Source organism: Euleptes europaea, chromosome 19 (assembly GCF_029931775.1).
Source record: "Euleptes europaea isolate rEulEur1 chromosome 19, rEulEur1.hap1, whole genome shotgun sequence".
Lineage (NCBI taxonomy): Eukaryota > Metazoa > Chordata > Lepidosauria > Squamata > Sphaerodactylidae > Euleptes > Euleptes europaea.
Window position 1 is genome coordinate 8,974,667 of NC_079330.1, and position 13,670 is coordinate 8,988,336.

Consider the following 13,670-nt stretch of genomic DNA (forward strand, 5'->3'; position numbering starts at 1 on the left):
TTGTTTGCACCTCCATTTGTTGAATTTCCCAACTCAGAGTTCACAACCCTACAGAAAGCTGCTTGGTGTTCACTGTTTGGCTCGGACAGAGGACCAGGCCAGAGTCAGAAGCTTTCTAAAACCAAGTAGAATCCTATTCCCCCACCTTGTTTCACCTGACAAAAAGAAACTGCAGTATCTCTCTTTGATCAGTTACTTACATTGGTGGTTGGGTTGCCAGGTCCCTCTTTGCCACCAGTGGGAGGTTTTTGGGGTGGAGCTTGAGGAGGGCGGAGCTTGGCGAGGGGAGGGAGGGCCAGCGTGGAGTAGTGGTTAGGAGCAGTGGTTTGGAGCGGTGGACTCTGATCTGGAGAACCGGGTTTGATTCTCCACTCCTCCACATGAGCAGCAGACACTAATCTGGTAACTGGATTTGTTTCCCCACTCCTACACATGAAGCCAGCTGGGTGACCTTGGGCTAGTCACAGCTCTCTCATCCTCACCTACCTCACAGGGTGTCTGTTGTGAGGAGGGGAAGGGAAGGTGATTGTAAGCCGGTTTGATGCTTCCTTACGTGGTAGAGAAAGTCGGCATATAAAAGCCAACTCCTCTTCTTTTTCTTCAATGCCATAGAGTCCCATCGCCAAAGAGGCCATTTTCTCCAGGTGAAAGGATCTATATTGGCTGTAGATCCATTGTAATAGCAGGAGATCCCCATGTTACCTCCTCAATTGAGAATAAACCCTTGGGTTGCTTTGGGACCTAGCACGGCGGTAGGAAATGTGATATATCAATTTTGTGTTTTTACAATGGGAAGTGTTACAGCCCTAGCTTTTTCTCTGGCTAGTTGGCTTGGATTGTATATTTGAGCCACAGAAGAGCTCCTCTTCCTCTTTTCCTTCCACCTGTCTCCACCTTCCACCCTTTTTCTCTTCTTCCTTGCTTCCTTCTTACCCCTAACCCTCTGGTGGCTGCAACCAGCCCACAAGACAGACATCTGGTAGTAGGGTTGCCAACCTCTAGGTACTAGCTGGAGATCTCCTGCTATTACAACTGATCTCGAGCCAATAGAAAATGGAGAAAATGGCAGCTTTGGCAATTGGACTTCATGACACTCAAGTCAATCCCTTCTCCAAACCCCACCCTCCTCAGGCAATTGGACTCTATGGCATTGAAGTCTCTCCCCTCCTCAAACCCCACCTTCCTCAGGCTCCACTCCAAATCCTCCCACTGGTGGCAAAGAGGGACCTGGCAGCCCTATCTGGTGAAATCAAAGTAAAGTTTCTGCCTCTCAGGTATGGAAGCAGACCTGGGCCAAAAGGAACTCCCATGCAGCCCAGACGTTGGCAACAAAAATGCTGATCTGCAGGCTGCATGAATGGGGGGTACACAATTGAAGCATGTGCATTAGGGTTGCCAGCTCTGGGTTGGGAAATACCTGGAGATTTTTGGAGTACAGCCTGAGGAGGGTGGGGTTTGGAGAGGGGAGGGACTTCAATGCCATAGAGTCCAATTGCCAAAGCGGCCATTTTCTCCAGGTGAACTGATCTCTATCAGTTGGAGATCAATTGTAATAGTAGGAGATCTCCAGCTAGTACCTGGAAGTTGGCAACCCTACATTCTGTAGGTCTTTGTTGTGCAGCCCCAAGGTGTGGAGAGAAGGTTTTCTGGGCAAGCACCAGACACAACCACCCATTCCAGCGGCTTCCCTACCTCCTCCTGCCTGTAAATGTTCAGAACAAGCACAATACACGTTTGGAAAGAGAAATTTAAGTAACTTGCTGCATCATCTAGCCTCAAGGGCTAAGGTGGGCAAGAGAGACGTTCCTCTTTCCAGACTGATCAATGCACAGTTTATAGGGCTGTTATGAAATCGGATGCGGCATCTGGCAGTCTTTGTTCTCGTCCGGTGTGTTGCATTTTAGCAGCCTGCTGGAAATGTGTAAACAAACGAGGTACAACTGTAGCCAGTTTAAATATTTTACAGCTCAGTGACTTCCATAGGAGAGAGGATTTACAGGAACATGAGGGGGTTCGACTCTTGCTCCCATAATCTAATGCAGAGAAAAATGCAAAACATACCACCTTGGAAATTTGACAGCGGAGTAGTTTGTCCTTGAAGCTGAAAGAAAAGTGGAACAAAATGATGGCAGTTTCTTCTGTATATTATATATTTAATGCCACCCTGATGCTGCCTCTAAGACGGTATTCAAAGGTTTGCTGAATGGATATGGAGGTTTCCTTTGGTCACCATGGCTAGTGGCCATGGATGGAATTAGCATATGAACAGCTGGAGCATTTATTTTTATGTTTTCTGTCAAGTCTCATCTGACTTATAGCAACCCCGTAGGGTTTTCAAGGCAAAAGACATTCAAAGGTAGATTATGATTGCCTGCCTATACACATCACAACGCTGATATTCCTTGGAAGTCTCCCATCCAAATGCTTGCAAGGTTTGCCATGCTTAGCTTCTGAGATCTGAGGAGATCAGGTTAGCCTGGGCTATCCGGGTCAGGGCACGATTGCACATACACATTGGTAATATAAGTAGTGAGAAAAAAGCAAATGAATGCATTAAACTTCAAGGCTGGATATTTAACCATGATGCCATGATAGACAGGCAAATAATATCTGGTTCCAAGTTTTCTTGACGATATAAATAGTTTATTTTACAGAGAACATTTCTATTTTCTATTACAAAGAGATCATAATAAAGCTTCCTATTTGTCTGGCATTACAGTCTATAAATTTAGATTGGTCATTATGGCCATCTGTTTTCAAACTATGGCAACAGCCATGAAAATGGTTGCTATACCCAAATATCAGTAGCTCAGAGCTTTTAGTGCTTGTAAAATTCTAGAACTAGAGGATCTCCTGCATTGTGTCTTGTATTGCCCTCTTTACTCTGAATTTAGATTTAATTTTTTTGCCACTATTATAACCTGTTTAAGCTCGAACTCAGGGCAGGGGTTGGGGAGGGGAAGGACTTCAATGCCATAGAGTCCAATTTCCAAAGAGGCCATTTTCTCCAGGTGAACTGATCTCTAGTAGCTGGAGATCAGTTGTAATGGCAGGAGATCTTCTGTTATTACCTGGAGGTTGGCAACCCTATTCATTGGATGCAGTAGCAATTTTTCATATTCCTTCTTTGGAGCTGATGCATGATTCCCTATTATGTGTGTTTTTATAATATATCACCTCTGCTCTGAAAGTTATAATACCACCTCTGAAAGTTGATTACAAATACTCAGATTAATGTCTGCTGCCAATGAGAGTGTCCATAGGATACAACCTGGGTTCAAATCTGCGCTCAGTCATGCCTCTCTCTGGGTGGCTTTTGGCTAGTCACACCCTGTGTCAGATTCTAGGACTCCGTTGCCTCTCAGGAGTCATCAACTTTACTCCAGACGTTAGCAGAGAGTTAAAGTAGAATTTATTTGAAAGGAAGGGTACAGTAATCTATGAAACACAACGTTACAATGGCGCCAAATCATTTGGAGGGTATTCTTATAGAGTACACACGCTAGCATGTTTACAAGTAACATCTTTGAAATGCAAAACATCAGAGGTTCCCCAATACCAAGAGAGAGAATTCACACCTTAAGATCAGAGCAGGATTACAATCAGGAAGTCACTTTGAAGTGGAGACCTCTCGAGCCTTTTGGCTGTTGCCTCTTCCTTCCCACGGGAAGGAGAGATGAAACGAAAGTCACCTCGCTATCCCGGGTCCGATTGCATGCCCTCGCTGACACTCCGCCTCCCCAAAGGCCCCCCCTCCAGATTTCCTGGTTTGTCCGGGTAATGGCGATGGAAATCCGCTACAAGGGTTGGAGCCTGTACGTGAACAGCGGACACCCACTCATCGTGACTGGAATTTAAATGTTTCCAACGCACAAGATATTCCAGTCGGCCCCTGCGCCTCCGAGAATCGAGCACCCTGGAGATTTCAAAGTGCCGTTCGCCCTGTACCATGATGGGAGTTGCCGCTTCGGGTTCGGGGTGCCATTCTGGTGCTTGTAGAAAGGGTTTTAGTAGACTCACGTGAAACACCGGGTGCACCCCTTGTAAGGATTTGGGTAGCTCCAGCTCTACCGTAACCTCATTGATAACTCTGGAGATAGAAAATGGGCCCACAAACCGTTGGCTCAATTTTTTACACGGGCGTAAAGACCTGAGGTTCTTAGTGGAAAGATACACCTTTTCTCCGACCCTCAATTCCCACTGAGGTGTTCTGTGTTTGTCTGCTTGTAGTTTGTACCTATCTTTAGCCTGTTCCAGGTTTTTTACAAGCCAGGGCCAAGTGTTCCTCACTGTGTGAGCCCATTTAGACACCTCGGGGAGATCGCCTTCTGTTGGGGTGGGTACAGCCCCTAATGGTCCAAAATCCATTCCATAAACTGCTTTGAATGGGCTCACCCCGGTTGCAGAGTGCACCGAGTTATTGTAGGCATATTCTGCCAGTGGCAGCAGATCAACCCAATTGTCTTGGTGATAATTAACAAAACAACGCAAATAACATTCCATCACCGCATTAACCCTTTCGGTCTGCCCATCCGTCTGGGGGTGATAGGCAGATGACAAACCCAACTGCACACCTACAATTCCTAAAAACGCTTTCCAGAACTTGGACACAAACACGGAGCCCCTGTCACTCAGGACCTTCCGTGGAAATCCGTGCAATTTGAATATGCAGTGCACAAACAAGCGAGCCAGTTTATGTGCAGATGGCATCCCTTCACATGGCACGAGATGAACTTGCTTAGAGAAAAGATCCGTGATAACCCACAGGACAGTCTTCCCCTGACTGGATGGGAGGTCTGTTATGAAATCCATCCCAATCACTCGCCAGGGTGCCTCGGGAGTTTCTAGGGGCTTTAATAATCCCGGGGGTTTTCCCATCAAACGTTTACTAGTTGCGCACACAGGGCAGGATTTGATAAACACTTCGATGTCTTGGCGCATCCCAGGCCACCAAAACTGTCTTCTTATTAGATGTAAGGATTTAGCAAACCCAAAATGTCCCCCTATTGTTGAACTGTGGCTCCGTTCCAATATCTCCCGCCTCAGTTCCCTGGGCACGTAATGTTTGTTCTTACAGATACCGTTTTTGTCCGTCATCTGGGACGGGATAGATTCTTCCTCCCGCTCTCGCTGAAGGGCCTCCCCCCACCTCGTCCTGACTATCTCTGGGAGGCTTTCTGGAACTGCCCAGAGGCGGGGAATGGCAGCATCCGACCCCGGCAAGGGGGTGGGTACATCCGACCCCGGCAAGGGGGTGGGTACCGGCCCTTCAGCCTGGTCCCTTCGCTCTATTTGGGAGATTCCCCCCCCCTCCCCAGCGGTAGTGGTTGAGAGTTCTCCGGGGACTGCTGGGGATGAGAAGGTGGGAGCGACCACTTCACGAGGGGAACTCGAACTCGAGTCCTGTGCCGCCGCGCGGCTTTGCGCTCTGGTCAGAACTCCTGCACTATTCCCCTCTGCAGTCAAACCCAGGTGTTCCCGTGTGAAAAGAGAACCCACCGGCCGCTCAACCTGACACTCATATTGCGGCATGCGAGACAGTCCGTCTGCTAAGCAGTTTTCTTTCCCAGGCATGTGTTTGATGGTAAAATTAAACTTAGAGAAAAAGGTAGACCAACGCACTTGTTTGGCTGACAGCTTCCGCTGACCCAAAATAGATTCGAGGTTGCGGTGATCAGTACATACCACAAAGGGCTCGGCAGCCCCCTCCAGGAACTGTCGCCAAACCGTGAGTGCATGTTTAATCGCCATTGCCTCTTTTTCCCCAATTGGCCAGTTGAGTTCAGGGCCAGAGAACTTCTTAGAAAAATATGCGCAGGGTCTAAGTCTCCCTTGATCATCCCTCTGAAGGAGCGCGCCTCCCATCGCCTTGTCAGAGGCATCTACCTGTAAGGTGAATGGCCTGGAGCAATCTGGGTGCGCCAGAATGGGTTCAGAGGTAAAGCGCTCCTTAAGAATTTCGAAAGCCGCCTGACACCTGGCGGTCCAAGGTACCTGGTATTGTGCAAAGATGGCCTCTTGCCCCTTCCCCTTGGTTTTAAGCAAATCAGTAATAGGCAAGGCTATTTGAGCGAAATCCTGAATAAAATTTCTATAAAAGTTCGCGAACCCCAGAAACTGCTGAACTTGTTTGCGAGTTCTGGGAGGTTCCCATTCTAACACTGCCTGCACTTTCTCCGGATCCATGCTTAACCCTTGGGGAGATATCACATAACCCAAAAACGACAATTGGTCTTGGTTGAATGCACATTTTGATAACTTAGCATACAAATGATTGTCCCTTAGACGACTCAACACCTCCCGCACCAACTCTCTGTGCTCTGCGGGATCCTTGGAGTAAATTAATAAATCGTCGAGAAATACTATTACACCTTTAAATAGGAGGTCGTGTAGGATCTCATTAATTAATTGCATGAAGCACGAGGGCCCCCCAGACAGACCGAATGGCATGACTAAAAATTCAAACAAACCATAGCAACAAGAAAAGGCTGTTTTAGCTTCATCCCCCTCCTTGATCCGGACCCTGTAGTAGGCTTCCGCCAGGTCAATTTTCGAAAAAACACAACCCTCCTGTAACGCACTCAGGAGATCCGGGATTAAGGGAAGGGGGTAGGCATTAGTTTCAGTAATCGCGTTAAGCCCCCTGTAGTCTACACACAGTCTGAGATCAGATGTACCTTTCTTCTTCACAAAGAAGCAGGGAGAAGAAAATGCAGCCTTGGACGGCCGTATGAAACCCCGCTTCAAGTTCTTGTCCAGAAATTCTCGCAGCACTGTTTTCTCGTGAGGACTCATGGCATAAACTCGAGCCTTGGACGGTTTCACATCCTTAATCAGTTCGATGGCACAGTCCGTTGTGCGATGAGGAGGCAATAAATCACAATCCGTCCCTTCAAATACATCGGAAAAGTCACTATACTCTGGGGGTAACGTGGGCGTCTCCAAAGCAGCGGCGTCTCCCCCTTCCCCTCCAGGTAAATCATCCCGGCTGTGTCTCTCGCACTGGGGAGCTCCAAATACCACCTGCCTTTGTTCCCAATCAATGCTCGGGTTATGCCCCACCAACCAATTGATGCCGAGCACCACCGGGTAGGAAATTTTAGGAACTACCGTGAAGTGGATCTGTTCCCAGTGATTTCCCACCCCCAACCACATCTTGCGAGTGCGCAAATGAACCGGCCCCCCCCGCAGGTCACTCCCATCCATTTGATGGAAGTGTAGGGACTGGTCCAGTTCTCGAGTCCCAATTTTCAGACGCTCTACCACCGCCTGATCAATTAGGGTCCGGGAGCACCCGGAATCCACTATAGCCACAACAGCCACAGGTTCCCCCCCTTGGGGGTTTCGTAACACCACAGGTATCAGTAATGTCTCTCCCTGATCACTCACCCTACATGGAGCCGGTTTGGTTTCTTCCGCGGGTGCCCTCTGTGCCGGTTCCCTCACAGAAGGCCGTCCTCGTTTTTTGCCGGTGAGGGGCTTCGGAAACTATCTCGGGTACAACGGTTGTGGAGATCCGATGAGGTTTCAGCTTGCAGGGCCGCCGCCCCACGGCGACCGTTCATCCCCTCCGCTCTCCTGTGCTCCAGATTCCGAGGTGGTGTCGCCTCCCGCTCTTGTGTCGCCCTGTTGCTCGTCCCTTCTGACGGCGTGTTGGTACATTTTGCTGCAAAATGGCCCATCTTCCCACACTGAAGGCAAGCTCCCTCCCTGAACCGACGCGCCCTGTCGAGACTGTAGACTCCTCGATGTCTTCCCTCTCGCCGGGGGCCTACTGCGTTGTCCCCTCTCGCGGGCGGGATAGGGGTTGTCTTCGAAGGACGATCCCTGGAGAACTGGAGGGTAAGCTTGCGATTCTCTACCAGAGCTGCCAAACTTATCCACTCCTCCACCGATTCTGGATCTCCCAAAGTCAAACAGCCATCCAGCACTTCCCACCGCAACCCTTCGCGGAAATGCTGGACCTTTGTGGCCTCGCTCCACTCCCGTATCTTGCACGACAAAGATAAAAAGTCTTGTGCATACTCACTTACTGAGCGGGTTCCCTGCTTCAAACGACGCAGGGCAACCTTTGCCTTTTCCCCCCGGTGGGGGTCTTCGAACCTGCGTCGCAGAGCGGACAAGAACTCATCCAGGGATGCCAAAACCCTAGGCATAGTCTCTGCCGCCGTCACTGCCCACTCCACCGCTTCCTTCTCCAGCAGGCTGATCACATACCTGACCCGAGCCTCTTCCGAGGCAAAGGTCTCCCCCTGGTCCTTCATGAAGCCGGAAATTTGGAGTAAGAAGTGAGGCAACTGTGAGCTGGATCCGTCGAAAGATACCTTCAGGTCTCTGGCCGTAGGGCGTCTGGGCGTGGGAGCCTCCCCAACAACGAGCGGTCCAGTAGTCGGCCGCGAATCCGTTTGGGGTGGTTGCACGGGCTGTCCAAGCCCCCTCACTGCCCCTAGAACAGCTGCGAGATCCCGCTGCAAGGTGTCTAGCTGAGTTTGCAGGTCCCGATTCTGCAGAACGAGCATCTGATTCTGTCTGCGTATCAGAGTGGCCGCTTCTGCCGTGAGGGTAGGGGTGTGAGCGAGCGTGGGGTCCTTCCACCCTTCCCCCTCTCCATACCAAGCGGCCAGCGGTCCCCGGTAGAAGTCGCCTCCTGGTTCTGACGCTGCTCTCTGCCGCTGCCCGGCCCCCGAGAGTCGGGGGGTCCACGTCAGCCTTCCAGGGACATCGGTAGGCCCGGGTGGGCGCTGCTCCGGGGTCGCTTCTCCTTGGCCAACCTCAATATCAGCGGGAGTCTGCCGACTTTCCTCTCCCGCGTTGAGCGGCCCCGAGGGTGGTACAGACATCCTAATACTACTTCTGACCCGAAAACAAAAAAGGTTGAGATTGTAACGTACTGTCAGATTCTAGGACTCCGTTGCCTCTCAGGAATCATCAACTTTACTCCAGACGTTAGCAGAGAGTTAAAGTAGAATTTATTTGAAAGGAAGGGTACAGTAATCTATGAAACACAACGTTACAATGGCGCCAAATCATTTGGAGGGTATTCTTATAGAGTACACACGCTAGCATGTTTACAAGTAACATCTTTGAAATGCAAAACATCAGAGGTTCCCCAATACCAAGAGAGAGAATTCACACCTTAAGATCAGAGCAGGATTACAATCAGGAAGTCACTTTGAAGTGGAGACCTCTCGAGCCTTTTGGCTGTTGCCTCTTCCTTCCCACGGGAAGGAGAGATGAAACGAAAGTCACCTCGCTATCCCGGGTCCGATTGCATGCCCTCGCTGACACCCTGTCAGCTTAACTTACCTCACAGGGTTGTTGTGAGGATAAAACGGAGAAGGGGAGAACCAGATGTGCCCCCCCCGAGTCACTTAATGGAAGGGCAAGCTACAACTGGGTTAGAGAGAGACGGAAGGACCAAGATGACCTTAGCCTCATTGCCTCTCTGGCTGAGGGCAAAAGGGCATGAAGCCTGAACTACGTACTTCAGACCCTTGGAACACACTGTGGTTTTGCTGTGCAGAATGCCAGGGTTTCCCAGACTGTCTGAGACTCAAGCCATTCTTCCCCTCACCTTCTGCCACCATGGTTTTATTAAGCAGTCCTACGTTAGAACTAAATACATATATATTTAATTTGGAAACATTTCACCCCACACACGTATATACACACCGCGTGCAGTCACTTTGCTTCACTGAGATTCATTAGTCTTTCACTCCCACCCGCCCAGATGTGTAAGTGGATACTTCAACGCTACGCAACGTCAGGTTTCCGCCATAATGAAAAGCCACGGAGGCCTCCAAGAAAAACAATATTTTGAACTTGGATGTGTAAAAAATTCATATTCAATAATATATATTTAAAAAAAAAAAAACACCACTCATTTCCCTTTGAGGGAATGTTAATACAGTTTCAAGTCCAGGCAATGCAAGCTTCTACTATGAAGCTGAATTTTTGACTTAGCCTATATGTAAAATGAAATGATGGGGTACAATTGGATGGTAACATCATGGACTGTACCACTTCAGCCTGCAGGTGACAAAAAAGCCTTTAAAAAAGCCTTTAAAAAACCCCATAGAGCTTCTGGCAATTCCTAGAGAAGATTGATGCCACTTCGGGGTGTGATGTCATGCCATTGCCGACAGTGCACCCCATGTCCCCAACCTCCCAGTCTCTCTCTGGTTAGGAAGCTTACATGGACACCCTGTGCCAAAAGGCCCATAAAAATTTAATGGCATGCCTCTGCCTGATATGTGAGGGGCAGCTAGTTTTCCAAATACGTCGAGTTTTTAAAATAGGAGATCTTCTAAAGCCCTTCTACTTTCTGAAGTGGTTGCATTGAGCTCCCAACCCCTCTGGCCCTGGACTTAACTTAGAAACCTTTTTCTCATTTCTGAACCTTTCCCTAACATTTTGAAAGGAATACAAAAGCTTTCCCTCAACATAAATATTAAATATTTTGAACACACTAACAAGCCCGGGCAACTTCTTACAAATACTCTCGAAAAGGAGTCTGAGAAGAGAAGGATCGTAGCTGTTTTTAAAGGCAATCAGCTATCCAGTAAAGAAGAGGACATACAAGAGATATTTAAATCGTTTTACTCAGAATTGTATAAGAACAATGACTCTCAGCAAACTGGAATAAATACATATATAGACTTAGCCAACTTGAAAAAATTAACAGAAGAAGATTGACAAACGCTTAACCAGAGAGTATCTGTTCAAGAGATAACTGATGTACTTAGAAGGTTGATGCCAGATAAAGTCCCTGGCCCAGACGGACTGTCAGCAAGTTACTATAAGTCCTTTGAGCATATATTGACTGTTCAAGCCCTTCTAGTTTCTGAAGTGGTTGCATTGAGCTCACAACCCCTCTGGCCCTGGACTTAACTTAAGAAACCTTTTTCTCATTTCTGAACCTTTCCCTAAAATTCTGAAAGGAAAACAAAAAGCCTCTCCCTCAAAATCTTCATGATCGTCTTGCGTATCTCGAGCCAAGCGGATCCAGAAGGCGGTGCAGCTGATTGGAACCATCCTTTCCAAATTGTAATCTTGGCATCGTCTTATGATCCTGATTTGGGCATCGTTGCAGTGCATATAATCTGTTTCTGTTTGGCAGTTGCTTATAATTTTCAACAGCATGATCACCCCCAGTGTGTTTTGCAGTTTCAGACTCTGCAGTGAGTCCATTCATTTGGGGAGCCTCAGAAAATAACCTGGTGGTGGTGGCCGTCCCCTGCTCAGTTTGTTTGCAAATGGCAAGCAGCACCCTTGAATGCTCAAAAAACTGCTTTTTTATTAAATATTCAAAGTGTTTCTAAATTGATTTGTAAAGATGTGGTGCATTCATGTTTTTGCACTGCCCCACCAGACAGGAAAAAATTATTTTGCAAAAGGAGTCTTTCTTTGGTTGTTTAGGTGCTGTTATGTGGTGGTGGTGGGGGGGTTATATGGCTTATATGGCTTATGGCTTATCTCTAGGGTTAAGCTATATGGCTTATCTCTAGGGTTGCCAACCTCCAAGTAGGAGCTGGAGATCTCCTACTATTACAACTGATCTCCAGCCAATAGATATCAGTTCACCTGGAGAAAATGGCCTCTTTGGCAATTGGACTCTATGGCATTGAAGTCCTTCCCCTCCCAAAACCCTGCCCTCCTCAGGCTCTGCCCCAAAAACCTCCCGCCGCTGGCAAAGAGGGAGCCTAGCAACCCTACTTATCTCTTTAGTATCTCAGCCTTTCCTGATTTTCCTGTTTATCAAACTTGAACCTCTTCAGTTTTCTAAAAGAAAAACTGAAGAATACAATATCATATTGTATATCAGTTCTTCAGGGATGCGTCACAGCAAAATCTGTCTAGATTTTGTTTTTATATTTTATTTTTTTGGCTTCAGGAAGCAGAAAGCATGGATGGGAATAATTTTCGAAAGTGCTTTTTGGCACTGGCGCATCTGAACAAAAATAAAGTTCTTTGTTTTTTAAGAATGGTTTGTCCACTAAAGACTAAAAATGTTTAGCTTTTCTTGCTTCCTTTAAATCAAAATGTGCCAAAAAAAAAAAAAAAACTTTTCCCTGTGGTGTTTTAGCTATATAAGCATAATATCCATCTCTCTCACTGTTCCATAATATTTGCAATGGGGTCCATTTTAAGCGAAATAAATGTTTTAAAATAATGTTATGTGATTTTATTTTGGAAACTCCAACAAGGTATTAAATGTGGTTTTTAAAATCTTCCCAACAATAAGTATACATTTCACTGACACCCATCACATAAAATTCACAAAGTAACTGAGTTGCATATTAGGGAAGGGTAAGTATTCAAGCTCCAACCAGAACATGCCCAATCATGAATATATTTTGTATGTTTTATTAACATTAAAAGTTCCCTCAAGAATATTTTCGTTGACAGAGCAGGATAATAAATGCTTATAATAAATAAAAGTCAGTAATGCTCGGAATCCAAACAGATTTATTTGTGATGTATTCATTTACTTTCTTACTTTATTTATAACATAACTTTCTTGCTGAGAATCAAGGTGGATTGTATGTCTGTTAAGTGCCGTCAAGTTGCTTCCAACTCGTGGCGACCCTATGAATTAATGACTTCCAAAGGTGGATTACAAAATTAAAAACAATGCAATAAAACCATATAATACAATACAATAAATAATGCAATAAAAATATTTCACAGACATTAAAACTACAGCCCTGTTATTTTCTTAAAATGCCTCCTGAACAATTCTGTTTACATATTCTGCAAAACTGAAAAAATGGGAGCCTTCCTGACCTCATTGGGCAAGGAATTCTTCTTTATTTGGGATGAACACATGAAGCTGCCTTCTACTGAATCAGACCCTCGGTCCATCAAAGTCAGTATTGCCTCCTCAGACTGGCATCGGCTCTCCAGGGTCTCAGGCAGAGGTCTTTCACATCACCTACTCACCTAGTCCTTTAACTGGAGATGCCAGGGATTGAACCTGGGACCTTCTGCATGTTAAGCGGATGCTCTACCTCTTCACCAGGGCCCCATCCCAATGTAGATATTTGGGAGCCAATATTTGGGATCAGAAATGTACCAATATGACCATCATTCTGTTTCCTTACTGACTAATTTTATGGTGGGGGGCGGGTGCAGAAGGAAGGGCAATCAGGGAAGAGAGTGATTCAGCCAAAATGTGCTTGAAAGGGGAGTGATCCAACCAGAAGTGTTTAGGAATCTGACACTGGTACTAGCTTTTGAATATCTGGTGCTCAGAACTTTTTTTTAAGGCTTAGTTTCCATCCACCACCTCAGCAGACGGCCAAGTCACCCTGCAGTCTTTTATGCATGGCTGTTTCACTCGCTGTCACCTCTTCGACGACTTCAGGTCTTTGTGTTGATTATGCATGCCATTTCTGACCATCTGAGATAAAACGGGTCTCTGAAAACGCGGGGAAATGCAGGGGGAGAGCGAGGCGACCTCTGACCGTCCGAAACGGCATCCATAATCAACACAAAGACCCGAAGTCATCGGAGCGGTGATGGAGAGTGAAACAGCCATGCATAAAAGTCCTATCTTAGCGTCAGCTCCCTTTATCTGCAGTATGGGGATAATAGTATTGATCTGCCTTACAGGGCTATCGTAAGGATTACTAACAAAATAATGTTTGTGAATCTGTTTGAACCCTGAA